The sequence below is a fragment of the Hemitrygon akajei genome, chromosome 23 (genome assembly GCF_048418815.1).
Source record: "Hemitrygon akajei chromosome 23, sHemAka1.3, whole genome shotgun sequence".
Lineage (NCBI taxonomy): Eukaryota > Metazoa > Chordata > Chondrichthyes > Myliobatiformes > Dasyatidae > Hemitrygon > Hemitrygon akajei.
This window is the reverse complement of record NC_133146.1, coordinates 19990655-20010203: the sequence shown is the minus strand read 5'-3', so window position 1 is coordinate 20010203 and position 19549 is coordinate 19990655.

Below are 19549 nucleotides of genomic sequence, written 5' to 3'. Positions count from 1 at the left end.
CAAAATCAGAGTTACCAGATTGGCCTTTTCTAAGTCAAATTCCAGAAAACTGGCTTTTTTCCCCCCAATTTGGTTGGCTTCAGAAAATTCGTTTGGCTTTTTCCTGGCTTTTTTACATGCTAAAATTGTTTGCACGAAAATTATATACCATCTTTTTTCTAAAACATTTTCCTTTAAGAAAAATGTTTTCTGGTCAGATACATTTGACAATATTTCTGCCACCAGCTGAGTGGGGGTGGGGGCAAGAAGGCACAAAACTGGCAAGTCGGCATCAGCAACATGGTCGGTCACTTGCGGCCGCCGATGGGTGATAATCGCCGTCCCGCCTGCACGGTCCTACCAAGACCCTCCGAAATGCAGTCAAAACTATACAATCCCAACCACAATATCCCACTACACCATGAAACATAGCAGCAGAAATGGGCCATTCGTCCTACATAGGCTATTCTGCCATTCATTCGTGGCTGATTTATTTCCCCTCTCAATCCTCAGGAACCAGTTCCAGTAAAAATGCACCATGAAGTGGCTACTCTTTTTACATGCAGCTCCCCATTAGGACCACTACAGCTGAAATCCACAGGCACAACCATGAGTACTTCAGTAAGCAGTATTGTTTTAAGTCTTTTAAAATACCTATCGGCAATCCTCAGACAACAGGCTCAGGTTGCTTCCTCCTTTCTTCTGTCTTCCCTCTTCCTTTCCAGTCCTGGAGAAGGGTCTCGACTCAAAATGTCAACTGCTCACTCATTTCCAAAGATGTTGCCTGACTTGTGTTTTGTCTGTATTGCTAATCAGTGGAGTTCCTCTTTAAGGAACCAGAATTAGGGGTGCCGCACTGGTCTACAGGTACAATTGAAACACAGAGGCCTTAGACTTCCACTCCTGACTATCCTGTTGGTGAATGTACAGTTTCTGGAGAATCAAATTTAAAACCTTATAACAAGATTGCTGTACCAGAGTGACATCAGGGATTGCTTTACGGATTGTAGTCTGCTTTACGGAAACATGGCTCACAGTCGCAATTTCAACACAGCGCTGCAGCCTGATGGCTTCACCATTCTCCTCAGAGACAGGACAACTCAGTCTTGTAATGGCAGAGGAGCTGGAGTTTGCTTTAAGACTAACTCGTCACAGTGCACAAACGTGGTGGTTCTGTCTCAGTCTTGCTCACCCGACCCGGAACATCTATGGGTCAAATGTCGTCCATTTTACCTGCTAAGGGAGTTTTCCACCACCTGAGGTGTACTTTTCTCCTCAGTCAGGCAGGCACTGGAGGAACTAAGCAACACAATCAGCAGACAAAAAAACATTAGGTCTTTATTCTTTGGAGCATAGAAGGTTAAGGGAGGACTTGATGGAGGTATTTAAAATCATTAGGTCTTTATTCTTTGGAGTGTAGAAGGTTGAGGGAGGACTTGATAGAGGTATTTAAAATTATGAGGGGGATAGATAGAGTTGACGTGGATAGATTTTTCCATTGAGAGTAGGGGAGATTCAAACAAGAGGACATGAGTTGAGAGTTAAGGGGCAAAAGTTTAGGGGTAACACGAGGGGGAACTTCTTTACTCAGAGAGTGGTAGCTGTGTGGAACGAGCTTCCAGTAGAAGTGGTAGAGGCAGGTTCGATTTTGTCATTTAAAAAAAATTGGATAGGTATATGGACAGGAAAGGAATGGAGGGTTATGGGCTGAGTGCAGGTAGGTGGGACTAGGTGAGAGTAAGTGTTCGGCATAGACTAGAAGGGCCGAGATGGCCTGTTTCCATGCAGTAATTGTTATATGGTTATAAAACTCTTCACTCGGACGCCTTCCCTGCCAGTGCAGGAGATTTCCACCAGGCCAGCTTGAAGAAGTCTCTGAACAACTAGCACCAACATGTCACCTTTGGAACCAGAGGAGCTAACACACTTGACTACTGTTTTACCACCATGCCCATGATTTAGTTGTACTTCTAATCCTAGTGTACAGGAAGAGACTGAACACCGCAGTACCAGTGGGGAGGACCAAGAAGGTACGGTCGAGGGAGGTGGAGGACTGCTTCAAATCAGTGGTCTGGAGAATATTCTGGAATTTATCTTCAAATCTGAATGAACACACCAAAGTTGTCACCGACTTCATCAAGACCTGAGTGGATGAGTGTGTGACTTCAGGAACATACTGGACCTACATAAACCAAAAGCTGTGTTTGAACCTGGAGATTTGTAGTCAGCTGAGGGCTAGATCTGTAGCATTCAAGACCAGGGATCTTGTACTATACAAGAAGTCCAGTTATAATCTACAGAGGCTATTTTAAGGATGATATAACAATTCAAATTGAGTTTCTAGATGTATGTCAGCTCCGGCAGGATTGGCAGGCCATTACTTCCAACAAAGCAATCCTAAAGGCTGTGATGCTTCACTCCCAGATGAACTCAAAATCTTTTATGCACTTATACAAATCCCTGTAGCATCTGTCTCAGAGGCCAACATCAGAACGTCTTTCAAGAGGGTGAGCCATCGCAAGGTGTCAGGACCTGATAATGTACATGGTAAGGCACTGCAAACCAATTTGTGGGAGTGTTCAAGAACACCTTCAATTTCTCACTGCTGGTTCCCATCTGCTTGGAAAGGGTGACAATCATACCGGTGCCCGAGAGCAGGGGTGAGCTGCCTCTATGACTATCACCCAGTGGCACTCCCATCTAATATGATGAAGTGCTTTGAGAGATTGATCACGGCCAGCAGTGGCTCCTGCTTAAAAAAGGATCTGGAATTGCTTCAATTTGCCTATTGCCACAATAGGTCTACAGCAGATGCAATCTCACCGGCTCTCCAAGTGGCCTTTGATCACCTGGACAACAGCTACTTCAGGCCACTGTTTATTGATTACAGCTCAACATTCAGCACAATCATACCCACAGTTCTAATCAACAAGCTCCTAAACCTGGGCCTCTGTACCTTCCTCTGCCACTGGATCCCTAACTTTCTCACCAGGAGACCACAGTCTCTGCGGGATGCAAGTAACATCTCCTCCTTGCTGACAGTCTACGTTGGGATATGTACTCACTCTACACCCATGATTGTGCAGTTAGGCACAGCTCAAGCGGCATCTATAAATTTGCCAATGACACAACTATTAGTGGCAGATTTCAGTTGGTGATGAGGAAATAGATCAGAGTACGGGAGCGAAATAGATCAGCTAGTTGAGTGGTGTCACAGCAACAACCTTGTACTCAACATCAATAAGACCAAGGAATTGATTATGAACTTCAGGAATGGGAAGTCAAGGGAACACACACCAGTCCTCATGGAGGAAACAGCATTGAAGATGGTGAACACGAGAAAATCTGCAGATGCTGGAAATTCAAGCAACACACACAAAATGCTGGTGGAACGCAGCAGGCCGGGCAGCATCTATAAGGAGAAGCACTGTCGACGTCTCGGCCGGAAACATAGATGCTTATAGATGCTGCCTGGCCTGCTGTGTGTTACTTGAAGATGGTGAGCAGTTTCAATTTCCAGTGTGTCAACATCTCTGAGGATCTATCCTGGGCCAAACATATTGATGCAATTACATGGAAGGCACAACAGCAAAGATACTCGTACATTTCTACAGCTGTACCATGGAGAGCATTTAAACTCATTGCAGTACCATCTGGTATAGGGGGGGTGACTGCACAGGATCGGAAAAAGCTGCAGAAAATTATAAACTCAGCCAGCTCCATCAGCCTCCCCAGTCAATATCTCCAAAAGTCAATATCTCTTCACGATCTACACCTCAGACTTCAACTACTGCACAGAGTCTTGCCATCTTCAGAAGTTTTCTGATGACTCTGCCATAGTTGGATGCATCAGCAAGGGAGATGAGGCGGAGTACAGGGCGACGGTGGGAAACTTTGTCACATGGTGTGAGCAGAACCATCTGCAGCTTAATGTGAAAAAGACTAAGGAGCTGGTGGTGGACTTGAGGAGGGCTAAGGCACCGGTGACCCCTGTTTCCATCCAAGAGGTCAGTGTGGACATGGTGGAGGATTACAGATACCTGGGGATACGAGTGGACAATAAACTGGACTGCTCAAAGAACACTGATGCTGTCTACAGGAAGGGACAGAACCGTCTCTACTTCCTGAGGAGACTGAGGTCCTTTAACATCTGCCAGACGATGCTGAGGAGGTTCTACGAGTCTGTGGTGGCCAGTGCTATCATGTTTGCTGTTGTGTGCTGGGGCAGCAGGCTGAGGGTAGCAGACACCAACAGAATCAACAAACTCATTCGTAAGGCCAGTGATGTTGTGGGGGTAGAACTGGACTCTCTGACTGTGGTGTCTGAAAAGAGGATGCTGTCCAAGTTGCATGCCATCTTGAACAATGTCTCCCATCCACTCCATAATGTACTGGTTAGGCACAGGAGTACATTCAGCCAGAGATTCATTCCACCGAGATGCAACACTGAGCGTCATTGGAAGTCATTCCTGCCTGTGGCCATCGAACTTTACAACTCCTCCCTCGGAGTGTCAGACACCCTGAGCCAATAGGCTGGTCCTGGACTTAACAGATTTAGATTCAGATTCAGATTCAGTTTATTGTCATTTGGAAACCACAAATGCAATGCAATTAAAAAATGAGACAACATTCTCCGGAATGATATCACAAAAAAAGCACACGACAAAACAGACCACACAAGAAAAACCACATAACGTTGGGTAATCCCCAATCCAGAGTCTGGAGAGGCTGCTGTGTATTAATATTGCGCTACCATCTTAGCACGTTTCCCGGAAAGGAGCTCCAAACCCACCAGACAAAACAAGACTACCCAGACACACCAAGTCAAGAGACCAGCACTACCACCCAACAAACCAAAAACCTACAAAAAACCACATAGTTATAGTTAACATTTAGTTGCAACAGTATTTCCACTTGGAATAATTTACTTATTATTATTTAATTATTTATGGTTTTATATTGCTATATTTCTACACTATTCTTGGTTGGTGCGACTGTAATGAAACCCAATTTCCCTCTGGGTCAATAAAGTATGTCTGTCTGTCTATCTCAAAACGGCAGCATCCATCATTAAGGACTCCCATCACCCACTTCTCTTACTACCCTTAAGGAGGAATTATGGGATGTTTTAGGAACAGCATCTTTCCCCCTGCAATCGGATTTCTTTTTTTAAAAATTTTTTTATTAGTTTTTCAAAACATTTTACAAATTAAAAACCCCAAATCCCAATGAGGAGCATTAATACAGTGCAAAATTAAGCATACAATAACAATATGCTACAAAGGAAGAGAATTTAACAAAAAAGCACCTAAATTAAAGACAAGTAAGCTTAGTGTCCTCCCCAAGCCCCACAACACAAGAAAAAAACAACAACAACTCCAGACTGACCACAACACAATATAGAGAGTATAAGTCAGGACAGTCAAACTCCCAGACTGTGAATACACTTAGCAACAGAGGATAATAATGCCTACTACCAGAAAAAAAAGGGAGCTGAAAGCAAGGGACCGAAAAGAAGAAAAAAAAAGAAAAAAAAACCCTAGTCAAGAGGAAGGTTATGAAAGTACTCGATAAAAGGTCCCCAGACCTTATGGAACTTTAGATCCGAATTAAGAACTGAATAATGAATTTTTTCGAGGTCCAAGCAGGCCATAATGTCATTAAGCCATTGCGCATGAGTGAGCGGGGCAACATCTCTCCATCTAAGGAGGATCAAGCGTCTAGCCAGGAGAGAGGCAAAGGATAGTATTCGGCATTTGGTCGGACCCAGACATAAATCTGTCTCGCCCCAAAAACCGAACAGAGCAATTAAGGGGTTTGGTTCTAGGTGCTGATTCAGAATACCCGATAGTGTAGTGAAGACATCTTTCCAGAATTCCTCCAAGCTAGGACAGAACCAGTACATATGGATGAGAGAGGCCACGCCCCTCTTGCATTTATCACAGAGCGGACTAATGCCAGGGTAGAATCGAGATAGTTTAGATTTAGACATATGGGCTCTATGAACAATCTTAAACTGTAAAAGGCAATGGCAAGCACAAAGAGAGGTTGAGTTAACTGATTTGAGAACTCCTCAGATATTTAAATCCTGCTCCCAGGCCATTTTAATTTTATCCACAGGGGCCCGTCGTAAGGCTGCTAGTTTATCTCGGATAATTGATATTAAACCTTTACCTAGTGGATTAATGGAAAGAAATAGGTCCATAGCATTTTTCGCAGGCATTTCAGGAAAGTTAGGAATTAAAGGAGCAATAAATTGTTGGATTTGGAGATATCTGAAAAAATGAGCATTAGGCAGGTTGAACTTAACAGAGAGCTGCTGAAAAGAAGCGAAGCGATTATCAATGAAAAGATCTTCAAAATGTCTAATGCCCTTCCTATACCAAACATGGAATGCTGAATTGTACGTAGTAGGTAAAAAAAGGTGATTATGTGCGACAGGGCTAGAAACGGAAAACCCCTGGAAACCATAGCATTTCCTGAACTGAGCCCATATACGCAAAGTGTGTCTAACAAGAGGATTAGCTATTGATCTGGGCAGACTACTAGGGAGTGCAGAGCCAAGAAGTGCAGATATAGATAATTCTTTAGTGGAGCTCAACTCGATTGCCACCCAGTTAGGGCACTCGGGTTGACCGTGGAAGAAAGACCAGAAGGCAGCACAATGTATATTAGCTGCCCAGTAATATAAGCGAAAGTTAGGTAAAGCCATGCCACCCTCTTTTTTAGATTTTTGGAGATGGATTTTATTAATTCTAGAGCGCTTATTCTGCCACAGATATGACAAAATAATAGAGTCTAAGGAATCAAAAAAAGATTTAGGAATAAAAATTGGGATAGATTGAAATAAGTATAAAAATTTGAGGAGAACATACATTTTAACAACATTAATACGACCTACCAAAGACATAGATAGAGGTGACCATTGTACCAGACTCTGTTTTATAGCATATGAAAGATTGACAAAGTTTTCACGAAAGAGATCTTTAAACTTCCTTGTGACTGTAATTCCAAGATAAGTAAATTGATTATGGACTACTTTAAAAGGGAGATCACGAAATATTAGTTCTTGTGCTTCTTTATTAATTGGGAAAAGTTCACTCTTATGTAAATTAAGTTTATAGCCAGAGATCTGGCTAAACTGGTCAAGAAGTGAAAACATTAGAGGTAAGGACGTAGACGGATTTGAGAGAAAGAGTAATAAGTCATCAGCATAGAGAGAAACTTTATGCTCAACACCCCCTCTCCAAATCCCGGTCAATTCAGGACAGTTTCGAAATGCTATCGCCAGAGGTTCTATAGCCAAATCAAACAGAAAGGGACTTAAGGGGCATCCCTGACGGGTGCCACGTTTGAGATTAAATACTTGGGATTTCTGAAAATTAGTTAAAACAGAAGCAGTAGGACACAGGTACAGCAATTGGATCCAAGAGATGAAACTTTGGCCGAGGTCAAATTTTTCTAAGACTGCAAAAAGGTAGTTCCACTTTATACGATCAAATGCTTTCTCTGCATCGAGGGAAATAACACATTCAGGAGTCCCAGTTGGAGCTGAGTATAAGATATTAAATAGATGCCGAATGTTAAAAAAAGGGAGATGGTTTTTAATAAAGCTTGTTTGGTCATCAGAGATAATGGAGGGAATAACGGTTTCTAATCTATGAGCCAACACTTTAGCTAAGATCTTTACATCAACATTGAGCAGAGAGATCAGCCTGTACGAGGAACACTCTGTTGGGTCTTTGCCCTTTTTTAAAAGAAGAATAATAGATGCCTCATTGAAAGAGGGTGGCAATTTGCCGTAATTAAACGAGTCAGATAATACTGAACGTAACTGAGGAGAAAGAAGTGAAGAGAATGATTTATAAAATTCTACAGGGAACCCATCAGGTCCAGGTGATTTCGCTGAGGACAGTGCAGAAATTGCAAAAGATATTTCTTCTGATGATATAGGCGCATTGAGTTTGGCTTTGAAATCAGATGAAAGTGAGGGGATATTCAGATTCTGTAAAAATTGATCAACAGAGATATTGTCATTCAGAGATTCAGAGGAATAAAGCCAAGAATAAAAATTTTTAAATGCGTCATTAATTTCTAAATGATCCAATGTAAAGTCTCCGTTCTCCTTCCGGATCTTTGTAATATGTTGTTTGGCTTTGGAACGCCTCAGCTGATTGGCTAGGAATTTACCAGACTTATCCCCATGAATGTAAAAGCGACTCTTGCTTTCGAGAAGTTGGCGTTCGACAGGTTGAGTGGACAGAAGGTTAAATTTAGTTTGGAGTTCAACGTGCTTCTTGTATAATTCAGGGTTCTTAGTTTGGGCATATATTTGATCCAAATCTTTAATCTGGTTAATGAGGTCTGATCGATCTGCATGGGATCTTCCATTGAGATTTGCTGTGTAAGAGATTATTTGACCCCTTAGATATGCTTTCATGGCATCCCAGACAATCTGGGGTGGCACTTCAGGTGATGTATTAGTGTTAAAATAAAAGGTTATCTGATCCTTAATAAATTTTACAAAATCATCATCCGATAATAAAGTTGAATCAAACCGCCAGTGTTTGTTCCTCTGAGGGAGACCAGGAAAGTTCAGAGAGAGGGTAATTGGGGCATGGTCAGAAATCAGTATACTCTGATAGTCACAAGAGTGGGCAAATGGGATAAGTTGGTTATCGAGTAAGAAATAGTCAATTCTAGTGAAGGTATGGTGAACATGTGAGAAAAAAGAATAATCTCTCTCCGTAGGATGGAGGAAACGCCATATATCAGAGATACCAAAATTAGAGAGAAACGATTGGATAGCTAAGGCAGATTTAGTAGGTGATCTGGTAACAGAGGACGATCGATCCAGTTTAGGATCCAACCAACAGTTGAAGTCACCACCCAGTATAAGAGAGTATGAGTTTAAGTCTGGTAGTGAGGAAAAAAACCGTTCAAAAAAGTTAACATCATCAAAGTTGGGGGCATACAGGTTTGCTAGTGCAACTTTAGTGTTATATAGTTTACCAGAAACAATAATAAAACGGCCATTTGTATCAGATATTTTATTATGGAGTTCAAAAGGAATATTTGAGTTAATAAGAATGGCGACTCCCCTAGCTTTAGCGGCAAAGGATGAATGAAAATGCTGACCCGCCCACTTTGACAGAAGCCGGGAGTTATCAAAACAATGAATATGAGTTTCTTGAAGGAAAGCAATGTCAGCTTTGAGTTGTTTGATATGTGAGAATACCTTCCTCCTTTTAACAGGGTGATTCAATCCCTTTACATTCCAGCTCACGAATTTAAGTGCACTAGCCATTATCAATTACTAATGCATAAAAGGCAGCAGGCATATAAAAAGTCAAGCAGTACAATAGCAGTCTGGGAGCAGAGATGTAAACATAGATTTGTAAAATCAAAACATATACATGTCCTGAGCAATAAAGAGAAACAATAAATACAGTGAGTGATGTTGGAACTGGAATCGGATTTCTGAATGGACAATGAACTTGAGAATACTAGATCTCCATCTTAGAAAGATGTGATATAGGATCAGAAGGTGTAGAATCCTTGTGAGTAGAGTTAAGAAACTGCAAAGCTAAAAAGATCTGATGGGAGTTATGCACAGGTCTCAGAACAATAGCCAAAATTACAACAGGAGAAAGAAAAGGCATATCAGAAGGGCGATGTTACAATAGTGATGGGGGATTTCAACTTGCAGGTAAATTAGGAAAATCAGGTTGGTACTGGATCTCAAGAAGGAGAATTTGTAGAATGCCTATAAGATGGCATTATAGAGCAGCTTGTGGTTCAGCCCAGGCTGGGATCAGCTATTCTGGATTGTGTATTGTGTAATGAACTGGAATTAACTAGAGAGTAGAGAGATTAAGGTAAAGAAGCCCTTAGTGGTGTTTTCCCTTTTCCTTCTCAGTCCTGAAGAAGGGTCTTGGCCAGAAACGTCAACTGTTTATTCATTTCCATTGAAGCTGCCTGACCTGTCGAGTTCCTCCAGCATTTTGTGTGTGTTGCTTTGGATTTCCAGCATCTGCAGAATTTCTTGTGTTAGTGATCACACTATGATAGAATTCATTCTGCAATTTGAGAGGGAGAAGTGAATGTCAGATGTATCAGTGTTACGGCAGACTAAAGGGAATTACAGAGGCATGGGAGAGGAGTTGGCCAAATTTAATTGAAAGGGAACACAAGCAGGGAAGACAGCAGGGTAGCAAATAGCTGGGATTTCTTGGAGCAACTCGGAAGGCACAGGATAGGTACATCCCGAAGAAGTATTCTAAAGACAGGCTGACACAACCAAGATTGTCAAGAGAAGTCAAAGCCAACATAAAAGCCAAAGAAAGGGCATATAATAGAGCATAAAATTGAATGGAAAGTTACAGGATTGGGAAGCTTTCAAAAGATGGAATATGAAAGTAAGCTAGCCAATAATATCAAAAATTATATTTTATGTTCTCTAAATATTTAAGAGCAAATGAGAGGTGAGATTTTATATCATACCACTGGAAAATAATGCTGGAGAGGTAGTATTGGGGATAAGAAAATGGCTGACAGACAGAATAAGTATTTTGCATCAGTCTCCACTGAGGAAGACACTAGCAGTTCGAGAGAAGTTCGAGAGTGTCAGGGGCCAGAAGTGAGTGAAGCTGCCATTACTAGGGAAAAGTGCTTGAGAAACTGAATGGTCTGAAGGTAGATAAATCACTTGAACCAGATGGTGTACTCCATCAGTGTTTTGAAAGAGGTGGCTGAAGAGATTGAGGAAGCATTAGTAATGATCTTTCAGAATCAATAGATACTGGCATGGTTCCGGCAGACTGTCACTTCACCCTTCAGACGGGAGAAAGGTAAAAGAAGTTGTTGGTGTCGATTGTTAAGTATGTGGCTTTGGGGTATTTAGAGGCACATGAAAAAATAGGTCAAAGTCAACATGCAATTTGGTACTAGAAATAAATGTGCAGATTATTTCCTAAATGGGGAGAAAATACAAAAATCTGAGATGCAAAGGAACTTGGGAGTCTTTGTGCAGAACACCCTAAGGGTTAACTTGCAGGTAGAGTCGGAGGTGAAGAAGGCAAATGCAATGTTAGCATTCATTTCAAGAGGTCTAGAATATAAGAGCAGGGATGTGATGCTGAAGTTTTATAAGGCACTGCTGAGGCCTCGCCTTGAGTATTGTGAACAGTTTTGGGCTCCTCATCTAAGAAACAATGTGCTGGCTTTGGAGAGGGTTCAGAGGAACTTCACAAGGATGATTCCAGAAATGAAAGGGTTATCATATGAGGAATGTTTGATGATCTAGGTCTGTACCCGCTGGAATTTAGGATGAGGAGGGATCTCATTGAAACCTTTTGAATATTGAAAGGCCTAGACAGAGTAGATGTGGAAAGGATGTTTCCCATGGTGGGAGAACCTAGGACAAGAGGGCACAGCCTCAGGAATAGAGAGGGTATCCATTTACAACAGAGATATGGAGAAATTTCTTTAGCCAGAGGGTGGTGAGTTTGTGGAATATGTTACCACATGCAGCTGTGGAGGCCAGGTTGTTGGGTGTATTTAAAGCAGAGATTGATAGGTCCTTGATTGGACATAGCATCAAAGGTTACAGGGAGTAGGCCAGGGAGTGGGCTGAGGAGGGGGAAAAAAGGATCAACCATTATTATCATATACATATACATTAATGATCTGAATGATGGGGTGGTAAATTGGATTAGTAAGTATGCAGCTGATACTAAGGTAGGTGGCATTCTGGATAATGAAGCAGGTTTTCAAAGCTTGCAGAGAGATTTAGGCCAGTTAGAAGAGTGGGCTGAACAATGGCAGATGAAGTTTAAAGCTGATAAGTGTGAGGTGCTACATTTATGTAGGAGTAATCAAAATAGGACATACATCATAAATGGTAGGGCATTGAAGAATGCAGTAGAACAGAGTGATCTAGGAATAATGGTGCATAGTTCCCTGAAGGTGGAATCTCATGTGGATAGGGTAGTGAAGAAAGCTTTTGGTATTGTTACGTTCCCAGTAACCGGGTGACTTACCAGCAAAGATAGAGAGGTCCGCTGAAGCCTGATGATACCATTTTCAAACGTTTTATTTATAAAGGGGCACAAACGTATGGTTAATACAAAACATTCAGATCATATACATCATCAAAACTCAATCTAAAGCACAGGTATAGTAATAATCAATCAAAAATAAGCTCTATCGTTGTCTAGGGGATACTGAGTCCAATGGAATATAAGAGTCACTCAAAGTCTGCAGGCTTCCCCGTTTCGGGAACCGCTGGCATTTCACATGTTGGAGAGAGAGAGAAGGAACACTTGCCCGTCGTCCTTGCGAAGCAAATCCCTGTTGTTAGTTAAAGCGGTTTTTCCTTTTGGTTTCAGCCACAGACTCCCGATCCGGAATCTAACGCACGTGGCTTCCTTCAGAATGGCTTCCCGCTCCGACGGGAAGCGCTATCGTGTCTTCTTCGTGTGTCTCCTTGGTGCGTCTGAGGCCCCGCCTCGGCAGCCCACCTTTTATCTGGACTGGCAGGGTTGTGGATGTCAATCAGGGTGGGGGGGAGGCAATCTTTCCCCCATCACCCATCTCACATTGCCCTGAGGGTTTGCATGTAGTCCAGTTCCTTATTCCACAAAGGTGTCTCCCAAGACAATGGCTATGTCCAAGGCTTTTGTCTGGCTGAGCGACCAGCCCACATTCCAAACCGTAAGGCTCTCTCTCTCTCTCTTGCGATTCTCACAAAGGAGGGGGCTGGGGTCATGACAGTATGCTGGCCTTTATAAATCAGAGCATTGAGTATAGGAGTTGGGATGTAATGTTAAAATTGTACAAGGCATTAGTGAGGCCAAATTTGGAGTACTGTGTACAGTTCTGGTCACTGAATTATAGGAAAGATGTCAACAAAATAGAGAGAGTACAGAGAAGATTTACTAGAATGTTACCTGGGTTTCAGCACCTAATTTACAGGGAAAGGCTGAACAAGTTAGGTCTTTATTCTTTGGAGCGTAGAAGGTTGAGGGGGTACTTGATAGAGGTATTTAAAATAATGAGGGGCATAGATCGAGTTGACATGGATAGGCTTTTTCCATTGAGAGTAGGGGAGATTCAAACAAGAGGAAATGATTTGAGAGTTAGGGGGCAAAAGTTTAAGGGTAACACAAGGGGGAATTTCTTTACTCAGAGAGTGGTAGCTGTGTGGATTGAGCTTCAAGTAGAAGTGGTAGAGGCAGGTTCGGTATTGTCATTTAAAGTAAAATTGGATAGGTATATGGACAGGAAAGGAATGGAGGGTTATGGGCTGAGTGCAGGCCAGTGGGACTAGGTGAATGTAAGCATTGGCACGGACTAGAAGGGCCGAGATGGCCTGTTTCCGTGCTGTTATTGTTATATGGTATATGGTTATTGAATGGCGGAGCAGACACAATGGGCCAAATGGCCCAATTCTGCTCCTATGTCTTATGGCTTTATGGTTTCCTTAAGGGAAAATCTTGCCTGACAAATTTGTTGGAATTCTTTGAAGAAATAACAAGCAGGATAGACAAAGGAGAATCAGTGGATCCTGTATACTTTAATTTTCAAAAGGTCTTTGATAAGGTGCCACACATGTAAATACTTAACAAGTTAAGTGTTAAGAATTTACTTAACACTTAAGTTAAGGAAATTTATATTAGGCGAGAAATGGTGTTGGATAAACCGTTGAGTCTGAAGGCTGATAAGTCCCTGGGACCTGATGGTCTGCATCCCAGGGTACTTAAAGAGGTGGCTCTAGAAATCGTGGACGCATTGGTAATCCAATGTTCTATAGATTCAGGAACAGTTCCTGCTGATTGGAGGGTGGTTAATGTTGTCCCACTTTTCAAGAAAGGAGGGAGAGAGAAAACAGGGAATTATAGACCGGTTAGCCTGATGTCAGTGGTGGGAAAGATGCTGGAGTCAATTATAAAAGAGGAAATTACAACACATTTGGATAGCAGTAGAAGGATCAGTCCGAGTCAGCATGGATTTATGAAGGGAAAATCATGCTTGACTAATTTCCTGGAGTTTTTTTGAGTATGTAACTATGAAAATGGACAAGGGAGAGCCAGTGGATGTAGTGTACCTGGACTTCCAGAAAGCTTTTGATGAAGTCCCACATAGGAGATTAGTGGGCAAAATTAGGGCACATGGTATTGGGGGCAGAGTACTGACATGGATTGAAAATTGGTTGGCTGACAGGAAACAAAGAGTAGCGATTAAAAGGTCCATTTCAGAATGGCAGGCTGTGACCAGTGGGATACCACAAGGTTCGGTGCTGGGACCGCAGCTGTTTACAATATACATTAATGATTTAGATGAAGGGATTAAAAGTAACATTAGCAAATTTGCTGATGACACAAAGCTGGGTGGCAGTGTGAAATGTCAGGAGGATGTTAGGAGAATGCAGGGTGACTTGGACAGGTTAGGTGAGTGGGCAAATGTATGGCAGATACAGTTTAATGTGGATAAATGTGAGGTTATCCACTTTGGTGGCAAGAACAGGAAGGCAGATTACTATCTAAATGGAGTCGTTAGGAAAAGGGGAAGTGAAAGAAGATCTAGGTGTTCTTGTACATCAGTCAATGAAAGCAAGCATGCAGGTACAGCAGGCAAGAGAAGAAAGCTAATGGCATGCTGGCCTTTATAACAAGAGAGATTGAGTATAGGAGTAAAGAGGTCCTTCTGCAGCTGTACAGGGCCCTGGTGAGACCCCACCTGGAGTATTGTGTGCAGTTTTAGTCTCCAAATTTGAGGAAGGGCATTCTTGCTATTGAGGGAGTGCAGCGTAGGTTCACAAGGTTAATTCCCGGAATGGCGGGACTGTCATATGTTGAAAGATTGGAGTGACTGGGCTTGTATACACTGGAATTTAGAAGGATGAGGGGGATCTGATTGAAACATAAGATTATTAAGGGATTGGACACGCTGGAGGCAGGAAGCATGTTCCTGCTGATGGGTGAGTCCAGAACTAGAGGCCACAGTTTAAGAATAAGGGGTAGGCCATTTAGAACAGAGATGCGGAAAAACTTTTTCACCCAGAGAGTGGTGGATATGTGGAATGCTCTGCCCCAGAAGGCAGTGGAGGCCAAGTCTCTGGATGTATTCAAGAGAGAGTTAGGTAGAGCTCTTATAGATAGCAGGGTCAAGGGATATGGGGAGAGGGCAGGAACGGGGTACTGATTGTGTATGATCAGCCATGATCACAGTGAATGGCAGTGCTGGCTAGAAGGGCCGAATGGCCTACTCCTACACCTACTGTCTATTGCCTATAAGTGCTCATAGTATTAGAGGATAGATACACGCATGGATGGAGCATTGGTTGATTGGCAGAGGGTAAAGAACGGGAATATCGGGAACCTTTTCTGGCTGGCTGCCAGTGAATAATAGTGTTCCACAGGGCCTGTGTTGGGACTGCTTCTTATTATGTTATATGTTAATAATGTAGAAGATGGGATCGATGGCTTTGTGGTCAAGTTTGCAGATGATAGGTGGAGGGGTAAATAGTGTTGAGGAAGCCGGGATGCTGCAGCATAGAGAATTTTCTGAATGGAGACAAACTGCAAATATCCAAAGTGCAAAGGAACTTGAGAATCCTCGTAAAGGTTAATTTACAGGTTAAGTCGGTGGCAAGAAAGGCAAATGCAATGTTAGCATTCATTTCGAAAGGACTAGAATATAGTGGTAAGGATATAATGTTAAGACCTCACGGTGCATTGTGAGTAGGCTTTGGGGCCATTATCTAAGAAAGGATGTGCTGGCATTGAGAAATGAAGAGGTCTTTCTTTAGCCAGAGAGTGGTGTACCTGTGGAATTCATTGCCTGAAGCAATTGAGGCCAGTTATTAAAACTCATTATAACTTCATTTTTATTATTATGTATTGCAATGTACTGCTGCTGTAAAACAACAAATTTCATAACATAGGCCAGTGATATTGAACCTGATTCTGATTTTAAACTCTGTTCTCAATTTAACTTCAACTGATACTTGAAACCATGGAAACTAATAATTGGATATCATACATTTTGAATCTGTCCCATTGAAACAACTTCAGGAGAAGACAACAGATGAATGTTCATGTTAATTGGTGGCCATTGGAAACTTCAGGGTGAAATCAGGGGAGGCATTTTTAACAATGTCCTGCGTTAAGATACATCTTTAACAATGTGTTAATGTATGGTTCTCTTTCACCACTTTAATATTCTAAGTGGTTCTGCTAGTTGGGAAGTGTTACAAATGTAAATGTATTATTCTGCACAATGCATTAAAGATAAAATAAGTGATTATAGCTTTTGAAACTGTTGTTAATCATTTATTCTTGTCTTTGTGCTTAAAAGTATAAAAGTTGCACTCAACCATCAGTAGACTCTCACAGCTACCTAGACTATTCCTCCTCCCACCCTGTCTCCTGCAAAAATGTTATCCCTTTCTCTCAATTCCTCCGCCACATCTGCTCTCAGGATGAGGTCTTTCATTCTAGGACAAAGGAAATGTCTTCCTTTTTTTAAAAAAAAGGGGCTTCCCTTTGTCCACTATCAACTCTGCCCTTCATCGCGTCTCCCATATTTCATGCACCTCTGCCCTCACCCCATCCCCCCACCAGCCTACCAGGGATAGAGTCCCCCGGTCCTCACCTATCACCCTACCAGCCTACAGATCCAACATATAATCCTCCGTAACTTCCGCCACCTCCTACGGGATCCCACCACCAGCCACATCTTCCCTTCCCCCCCACTCTCAGCCTTCCGCAGGGATCACTCCCTACGCGACTCCCTTGTCCATTCATCCCCCCCCATCCCTCCTCACGGACCTTCCTCCGGGCACTCATCCCTGCAAACGGAAGAAGTGCTACACCTGCCCCCACACTTCTTCCCTCACCACCATCCCAGGCCCCAGACAGTCCTTTCAGGTGAGGCACCACTTCATCTGCAAGTCAGCTGGGGTGATATACTGTATCCGGTGCTCCCGATGTGGCCATTTATACATTGGGGAGACCCGCCGCAGACTGGGAGACCGTTTCGCTGAACACCGGCGCTCAGTCCTCCAGCACTGGCGGGATCTCCCTGTGGCCACACACTTCAATTCCACAGACCACTCCCACTCCGATATGTCTGTCCATGGCCTCCTCTACCATCAAGATGAGGCCACACGCAGGTCGATGGAGCAATACCTTATCTCCCGCCTAGGTAGCCTCCTACCTGCCAGCATGAACATTCAACTCACAGACCTCCGTTGATGCCCCTGCCCCCCCTTACCTCATCCCCATCTATAATTTTAGTCTGGTTCTCTTCCCCCCCCTCACTATAATCTCCCCCCCAGCCCTACCTTTTTCTTTTATTTCCCATAATTCTCCACCTTCCCCCAGCCCATTTCCCTTCAGCCTATCACTTCCCAGCTCTCTACTTCATTCCTCCCCCCACTTCTTATCCCCCCCTCGACCATCCCATGTTACTTCACTCCTGATGAAGGGTTTCGGCCCAAAACGTCGTCACTACCTCCTCCCATAGATGCTGTCTGGCCTGCTGAGTTCTGCCAGCATTTTGTGTTTTTATTTATTTCCAGCATCTGCAGATTCACTCGTGTTGCCTTGAGTAAGACCAAAGAACTGATTGTGGACTTCAGAAAGGGTAAGAGGAGGGAACACACTCCTGTCCTCATTAGGGGGTTCAGAAGTGGAAAGAATGAGCAATTTCAAATGAGCTAACAGTTGACATTTTGGGCTGAGACCATTCACCAGTCCTGAAGAAGGGTCTCGGCCTGAAACGTTGACTGTTTACTCTTTTCCATAGATGCTGCCTGGTCTGCTGAGTTCCTCCAGCATTTAGTGTGTGTTCCCTTGGATTTCTAGCATCTGCAGACTTTCCCTTGTTTGTATTTGCAGATCTTCTCATGCTAGCAATTTCAAATTCCTGGATGTCACTATATCGAAGACCTAACCTGGACCCAACATATCAATGCAGCTGTAAAAAAGGCAAGACAGCAGCTATGTTTCTTTAAGAATTTGAGGAGATCTGACATGTTACTAAAAACACTTACAAATTTCTGCAGATGTACTGGAGAGAGCATTCCAACTGGCTGCATCACCGTTTGTCATGGGGGGTGGTGGGCGGAGAGTGCAGGGGTTACTGCCCAGGATCAAAGTAAGCTGCAGAGAGTTGTAAAATTAGTCAGCTCCATCATGGGGACTAGCCTCCATAGTATCCAGGACATCTTCGAGGAGCAGAGCCTCAAAGAGGGTGTACCCATCATTAAAGACTTTCATCAGCCAGGACATGCCCTCTTTTCATTGCTGCCATCAGGAAGGAGGTACAGAAACCTGACGCCACATACTCAATGTTTCTTTCCCTCCGCCATCCCATTTCTGAATGGACATTGAACCCCTAGATTGTTTGCACCACTTATTTAACTATTTAATATATATGTATATATATTTACTATAATTGTTTTCTTTTTCTCTAATTCTACATATTGCACTGTACTGCTGCCACAAAGTTATCAAACTTCATGACATATGCTGGTGATATCAAAACCTGATTTTGATTCTGACCATTGAATCTGGAGAGGCCTACGGTAGATTCACTGCTTTGAATATGGAGTCACAGACAACTCTGGAGGGAGTCTATACATCCGACAGCGTCTGTGGAGGGAAATGGACAGTTGTCATTTCAGGTCGAGACCCTTCTTCAGAGCTGACTGAGTTTGAAAAAAGGCTGTTTTGAATACAGCCATTTACATCTCCCAGTTACAGCTTCAGTGTGTTTTTGTTTAGTCGGTCACTAGCATCAAGCTGTCAGAGTTTTAAAAGATTATACCACACATAAATAGCCCTTTTACGCTCCAATGAAACCACGTGTACGTCTTTGGAAAGTGGGAGAAAATCGGAGCACCTGGAGGAAACCTACATGGTCACGGGGAGAACGTAGAAACTCCTTAGACAGTGGCGGGAATTGAGCCAGGGTCGCGGGCCCTGTTATAGTGTAGTAACACTGCTCTGTGCTGCCGCCCAGCTAGCATCACACTCACCCAGGCAAGTGGAGAGTACTCCATCACACTCTACAACTGCATCCTTTGTCGGTGTGGCATTTTATTCGGTGTCAGGAGGAGAGCCGTCTACCACACCACACCCAGCCCTCAACCTGCTTTTGAACCCAGGCGCAATGGCGTTTCTTGTGAATGGTAATGACAAGGAGGCTGATGCTGGGGGGACTAGCTGAGGGCAATACCACTGAACGTGGTGCTTGACTTCCCTGTGTTGGAAAGATTCACACACAGTGAAATGCATCATCTGTGTAAAATCATTTCAGCGCACGCGGTCTCGGCCTGGGGTGTAGGGGAGGCCTGGGGTGCCTGTCGGTCTCGGCCTGGGGTGTCTGTCGGTCTCGGCCTGGGGTGCCTGTCGGTCTCGGCCTGGGGTGCCTGTCGGTCTCGGCCTGGGGTGTAGGGGAGGCCTGGGGTGCCTGTCGGTCTCGGCCTGGGGTGCCCGTCGGTCTCGGCCTGGGGTGCCTGTCGGTCTCGGCCTGGGGTGTCTGTCGGTCTCGGCCTGGGGTG